The 7,583-nt window shown below is 35.0% G+C and overlaps 1 long non-coding RNA gene across 1 annotated transcript; it reads right to left on the minus strand.

Annotated features, from left to right (window-relative positions):
- Positions 1-3,588: 3,588 nt before the first annotated feature.
- On the minus strand, positions 3,589-7,213 carry LOC149248360 (uncharacterized). Its single transcript, XR_016265722.1, has 3 exons — positions 6,694-7,213; positions 6,288-6,558; positions 3,589-5,708 (listed from the first exon to the last, which is right to left on the minus strand). It is a non-coding gene; the product is annotated as an uncharacterized LOC149248360 (long non-coding RNA).
- Positions 7,214-7,583: the final 370 nt, after the last annotated feature.

The raw sequence follows: 7,583 nt of genomic DNA on the forward strand, positions 1-7,583 counted from the left end.
TTGTCCTAGGTTAAATTCTAGCATTTGAGTTAAATTTTGGTAAGTAATGTTTTGGCCTTGATCAATAGTTATGTATATATAACTGGCATAGTGTTGAATATATTCTGTAACTATATAGTTATAGTAACAATCACTCCAATAAATTACTCATTGTTATAATCTTTTTTTAAAGAGAGGGGGGTGAGTCCCTCAATTAGAAGCTATATATTAGCCCAATTTTCACAATTTTTCACAATATTTCCATATATATATAGAAGCGCAATTTTCACAATCGCTGTCGGGCAGTCCAATCATGCGATGAGGGTTCGAACACGGGTGGGGAGGCGGAAAGCCATCTGTCCCGACCACGTGAGATATACGCCCAAACGTTATTCCTATAATCTTTTTATATAAACAAACTTTCATGGAATTCAAATTTTTATTACTTGTAATGCAATTATTGAGAACGGAGACCAAAGTATAGGCAAGATTAGCACAAGATATCTGTGCAATATAGCTGGTTACAAAGCTTATGGGATATTTATTATTAAGAACAACCTATCTTAAAGTGCATTATCATTATAAATTATAAATAAATTTAATGTAAATTGAAGGTGTTTTAAATTTCATATATGTCTATATCTGTGTAGAGTGTATTAGAAAATAAATTTCAATAATATTCCACCAACCCTATGAATTGCTAACATATTTAGCATTTTCTTTTTTCTCAATTTTTGGTGGATTTATTCTTAAAAATTTCATATTGATAAAGGAAAATCTTTTTAAAATTGGTCACTGCCACTGTTTGGTAAGAAACTAACCTAGTTGGTGACAACAATAAAGATGAGAATGAATGCATGGAAAAATGTGTTGATTGGTTCTTAAACTTAAACCTAGTTGGTGACAACAATAAAGATGAGAATGAATGCATGAAAAAAATGTTCTTAAACTTAAACCTAGTTGGTGACAACAATAAAGATGAGAATGAATGCATGAAAAAATGTGTTGATTGGTTCTTAAATTTAAGGAAATGAGCGAGTAAAAAAACAATATGTATAATTTTTCCAACCAAAATTAAGTACATGACTTTGTAGCAATCAATTAACATGAAATCAAGAAGCATAAAAAATATGTTGATTGGTTCTTAAACTTAAAGAAATGAGTCAAGTTAAAAGACAATATGTATAATTTTTCCAACCAAAATTAAGTACCATATGACTTTGTAGCAATCAAGAAGCATGAAAAACACATGTATCATCTAGCTTTAAGTCTATGTCGTTGATCTTTTAATTGTTTGTTAATCTTTTAAAAAACACATTTAATTGAGTTAAACAAAGAGACAAGTGAGTAGGTCACCTTTAAATTAGCTATCTTAAATTTCCTCCATTTTTTGTGTCATCCATTTAGCTAATTAACTCTCATTGATCTTTTTCTACTTAGTTCTCTTTATCAATGGGTTAACTTGGTCAACATTCTTTATTAATCCCACCTACAATCCCTATCCCTAGAGTTTTTTTTATTCAATTTAAGACAAAACTTCCACATTTGATGAGTTTTTTTTGTCTCACTAAAACTAATTTTTCTAAACGCCATGAGAATTTTTTCCCTTCACCTCTTTTCATAAATAGGATTTTGAAAAAATTTCTTTTGCCTCCTTTCATAAATAGCATTTCACTTTTATTGGAACTTGGTTGTTAAGGAGAGTATGCTCTCTTAAATTGATGAGGACAGACAATTGGACACTGCTTACTCTCATTGTAAAGCATGAGTTCAAGTGTGCAAATACTAGATCAAAATTGCAATTAATGACAAGCTTAAATGACATTGACTTTTCCTAAGCAAACTTATTATATATTTATTCTCGGAAAATGATAAAAATAGTGCTTACAAAACCATGAATCATAAATTGCAATCAAGTGTAATGCATGTTTCAATGCCCCATAAAACTTAAGCATCAATGCAACACACAATGTTAAAAGTATATAATGTGATGTTAAAGGAACATGCAACAAAGTAGCTCTTTGAAAATAGATTATCCAACCATGAATCATAAATTGCCATCAAAGTGTAACACATGTTTAAATGCCCCATAAAACTTGAGCATCAATTCTACATACATAATGTGATGTTAAAAGAACATGTGTCAAATGGCAAAATAGCGATTTTCTCATGTTTACAACCATGAATCCTTAATTATGTTTACAAGTGGAAATCATATATCATTCATTTACCTTCATCAAGAATTACTAAATCATGAGAAACCTCTAATAAAATAACTCTATTTCGAGATAAGAATAATTGTAATATTAAATATTAATTTTAATTGTTAGATTAAATATTGATCGTAGTAACACTTTATCTGAACCAAGGAAAACATGGATTCAACATACATTATCATGTGGCAAATACCAACAAGTCCTATCTATTTTAAACAAACCCTGGAAATACTTAGCAGCCTAAAGAAACTTAAAAGGCTTTAGTTTAACGAAGCAAGATGAGAAATACCGACAAGTTCTATCTATTCTAATAGCTAAATCAGGGACAAGTGAACTTAAATGCTTATAAACCACAAAATACTTGGCAGTCCAAGAACCGCAAAATACTTGGCAGTCCAAGAAATCACTAACTTCAGTTGTCGGCTTTTCTATTTCACTAACTTCAATTGTCGGCTTTTCTATTTGAAACTTGTAACTTCAAGGATCCCATTCAAGACATTAGGAAGTAATGTTAACAAGCTAATCAAGAGACATTTACATATACATTACTACTGAGACATTTACATATACATTGTTACTAAAGTTATTGATGTTGATATGCTAATTGCACAAATTTGTATCAGAATTTCCAATCTGAAGTTATTGATGCCGATATGCTAATTGCACAAATTTGTATTAGAATTTCAATCTGGATGAACAGAAGAACATTACCACACAAAGGTAATCAAATATAATCAGAGGAACATTAACACACAAAGGTAATCAAATATAATCAAGAGAAAAACTGTGAGGGTGGTTACACAAAAGAGAGATCAACAAATTTTCAAACTGTGAGGGTGGTTACACAAAAGAGAGATCAACAAATTTTCCGGTTTGTCTCATCTGTGTAATTGGATATACAAATATGGAATACATCTTCTGATGTTTAAGAATAAATAAGCGTACATGTATCTGCCAAATAGGCCAAAAGAACTTCGTAATGTAGACAATAAACCCTAAATCTCTCTTAAGCAGGCTCGCACTAAATAAAAAATGTTTCCAATAGAAAATATTGACCCAGAATCACACGAATAAGGAAGAATCTAAGATACAGAGTCATGCGTATGAAACAATCTAGAGGCATTAACAATTCTCGAAAACAGAGTCCCATTGTGATTCATAGTCATAAATACACCCCAGAATAATATTATCTTGCCACACAATCATTTCTCGTAAACATAACCAGACATGAAAATGTGACACTTGGACAATAAATGACAAGGATGCTGCTTTCATAATAAAGATACAAATATTTGGTGAAATATCTGTTACTCTGACTCACCAACAGGGTGATGGCTTAAACTTAAGCACTTTTTAGGAGCCCATCAGCACTATATTACCCAACATGATCAAGTGCTATATTCATATCTTAACTTCTTAATGCATATGCAAAACCATAACCTGAAATTACTAGGCCTGCAGCGTTATTTATTCACAGATGTGCTGGCTTGAATCTTGGCCTAAAATTAAGTCTCCAGGTAGTGTCAAAGAACATTACAAGGAAAGGCAATTTGTAAAGAGGTTGCCCAAGCTTCATGCTACGGAATTCAACTAACCTGCTCCCCAATCAAATCAAGGCCAAGAGGAGGAAAGAAATCCCTTCAAACAGTAAAAAGTAAAAATGAGTTCCTTGAGCAAACAATAAACTCCTAGCAGAGGTTAAAATATCAAAAGCTAAGGGCGATTGGCTAAGCTAAAGCCAATTCTTTCTGATAAAGCCGATTGGCTTTCTTTTTAAAGGGTTGTTTCTGCTATTGTTCGCTCAATTTGTCGAGTACATCAAGAGCCGACTCTGAAACAGCGCGATGATACTTTGGGTGTTCTAATTGAGGACATGATTCCTTCTCCATAAAAGCAACTAAATCAGCTTCAGATGATCTGCCCAACATTTTTGTCACCACCCATTCACAAGCACTACCAAGCTGAAAGAGCCCAGAGATAATGGCATTGAATTTTGTTACAGACATTGTGTTTTCAAAGAGAAGATATGGAACAATGAAAGGGAACGATCTTGATGTAGGAAGTATAGTAAAGAACGAAGCAGGTTGTACTGCAATGTCACCCAAGAGCCCAACTCCAGAGAACAAGAAGTTGGATACAACTGCTAACAACTACTCCAATATCTTCATCCTCCTTGGCAGAATAAGAAAGCTGGCTATAAAAGAACTGCTAACGACTACTCCAATATCTTCACCCCCCTTGGCAGAATAAAGCTGGCAATAAAAGACATTTGGGATCGAGTCTGGAGAAGAAGATAAAGAAGTATGGAAAATAGTATTTTGAGATAAACACTGACATGACATGCTCTGGATTTGCAGTGAACACTCAAATGACCTTCGGCTATTTTAGTTGAAATCGATAATCAGCATGCCTCTTCTGTCATAGTTCGAATCCCATATTAACTATTGGATGAAAGGCTGAAAGACTCATGGAATCGATAGTCAGCATGCCTCTTTTGTCATAGTTCGAATCCCATACTAACTATCGGATGAAAGGCTGAGAGACTCATGGAATTGATGACAGCTGGTGGTTGAAATGCCATTCCCATATGATAGAAGATAATCACTGCCTGTGTGACTTGGTGCACTCCCTTTTATCATTCCCATATGGTAGAAGATAATCACTACCTGTGTGACTTGGTACACTCCCTCTTATCATTTTGTATTGCATCAGATAATGTTGTCTGTCTGACTTTCTAAAAGATTAATTTTAAAAGACATTGAAACTCTTTCAAGGATATAAAGAGTAGTGGAATCATCAGATATCCAGAGTGCTCAAAGTGGGGTGTGAGGCACCCACGTCCTGTTTTCATTATCCAAAGTATTCCTGGTATAAGCCCCGGAGGAACCAATGGATATGAGCACCAATCTGCGCCTCTTACAGGGGATAGATGTTGTGGTTGCGCAGTCTACTCAAAGTGGGGTATGAGACACCCACGTCCTATTTTTATTATCCAAAATATTCCTGGTCGAAGCCCCGGAGTAACCAATGGATATGAGCACCGATCTGCACCTCTTACAGGGGACAGCAGTTGTGGTTGCACAGTATACTGAGCCGCTGAAGGGGTTTGGGTAGACAATGATACATGATGAAGGGGAAATTCCTATAAACCCCGGCATTATGCATATTCCAGTAAAAAGGAGGATACATTTCTTCAACTATCTTGTTGAAGCTCTGGCATTCATTTTAGAGTGTCTGTTTTTATTAAGCTTGATCTCAATACCGCCCTTGAAACAAAGAAAAAGGTGCAGTGCAGATTCCTGATTGTTGTAATAAGCAAGGGTTCCTCCATCATCAAGATGCTTTCCTGCGAAGATCAGACGTTGTTGGTCGAAGGGAATCCCTTCTTTGGCCTGGATCTTATCTTTGACATCTTTAACGGTGTCAAAGCTCTCAACCTCAAGAGTGATGGTCTTAATAAGAGTTTTGACAAACATCTGCATCTTGAAACTGGAATATAACTAACAGATATACCTGTAAATCATCACAAGGAAATTTTTTAGTCAAAATTGTTTATTTATTAACATATTATGAAAAAACAATACCAAGTTCCATAAGAAAATGAGAGACCGTTGCCTCCCAAGGATGACAAATGCAATTCATAAACTAAAAAGAGAGTTACTAAAAGGAAAAACTATAGAGAGCCAAAACTTTAAGCAGTGGCCAAAAAATAATTATTCACATAAAACAACAAAGAGTAGGAACTCTGACAAGGTTGCATACAATTTTTATACAATAGCTACAAAGACAATAAAATGCAGAACACAATGTAGACTTGATAGCCAAATTTCTGTTCTAAATAAAATACACGAATTAGTAAAAGAATTTCTAAGATTCAAGGGCTTAAATAGAAGAACCTATAGATAGAAACCCAGAAAGGCAGAAACCCTAACAGCTTACACATCGAGAAATATAAGCTAGCGAAAATAAATATGACTGTCAATAACAAAATACAGACAGAGGCACAGCGGAAACCGTAGAAACCAGAACAAAAATCAAAATTGACAAAACGTACGCCTACAATATTAATGGCATAAGTTGTCGGATGGTCACCTCAGATATGAATAATGACTCATTGTGTAGGATATTTGACGTGAAGGGGAAACCAACCTCCAGTTGCTGCAGAAAGAAGTTGGTAGGTCTGGCCTCCACCACCCCTGCAAGGAGGGCAGTGTGCAGTTGCCTGAACAGTGTCTATTCCAAATTCCCCAACGTTATTCAGCTGCCGTCTCTGGTCTCCCATGCTCCTGCTGTGTTAATATTCCCTTCAAAATTTCTCTCCAGACCGACTCACAACACATACCTTCCTGTATTACTTATAGATCTGCAATGAATAAATGCAGCAAAAGAAATAGAAATATAAAAGACAAAAAATTATATAAATAACTCCAATACCCAAAAGTAAGCTTTTATTAATGGTATCACCTCAGAGTTGGCTCGAGGTTCATGGTCCCCTCACCTCTTCCATGGGAGGGTTCTTTATATTCCCAGACCGATGGTGATCTCTCTACCTTGGTGGATGTTTGAAACGCTCACAGAATTAATGAAAGTAGAGGAAAAAATTGGATATGGTCACTGATCTCCACCTCTAATAGGGTGTACAAATGTCACAGTTGTCGCAATTGTCGCAGTTGTGCACTCCACTGAGCAATGGTTCCTGCTCTGATAATGGCTGGGAGTTTCATTGTGAATCCAACAGCTATTGTGGATGGCTTTGAGCAGATACTGGTGGAATTCCTAAACAAGAGATAAACTTTGTTTACAATTACATATCAATGTAAAAGCAAAAGAGCAAGAAAGTAATAAAGTCAAGACTACCTCTATATCTTCTCAAATGCCAATGAAAGTTTGAGACACTGAAGTTACCTGCCTCCCTAAAGGTTCTAGTTATATCCCAAAATCAATGTAATTCACTTTACATGCAATAAGAGGGTTCTAATTATATCCCAAAATCAATGTAACTCACTTTACATGCAATAAGAGAATTCGGAAAAAGGTTCAACTTAGAGGAGAAGTTCTATTTGCAGGAAAGAAAATCTACCAAGCTCTTCATAGGCAAAGTTCTTACGTGTCCTTCACTGTTGTTATGAGAGCCATCATGCAAGAACATTTGCACCATATAAGAAAGACTGGGAAGAGGATCCCATTGTTGCCATGTAACACTACTCTTTTAAGCAACATATAAGACAGGAACTCCTATAATCACATAATTCTGTGTAACAGAATTCAAGGAGGAAATCTGTTACACATCGAATTGTATATCACATTGGAGGGGAATCTATTTGAATTATATATCATAGGTACGAAATTACATTGTATCATGATGGAAAATTTGCATGTAGTGAAATA

Source organism: Pinus tabuliformis, chromosome 7, assembly GCF_031772625.1.
Source record: "Pinus tabuliformis cultivar Carrire ecotype Pingquan chromosome 7, CPIR1, whole genome shotgun sequence".
Lineage (NCBI taxonomy): Eukaryota > Viridiplantae > Streptophyta > Pinopsida > Pinales > Pinaceae > Pinus > Pinus tabuliformis.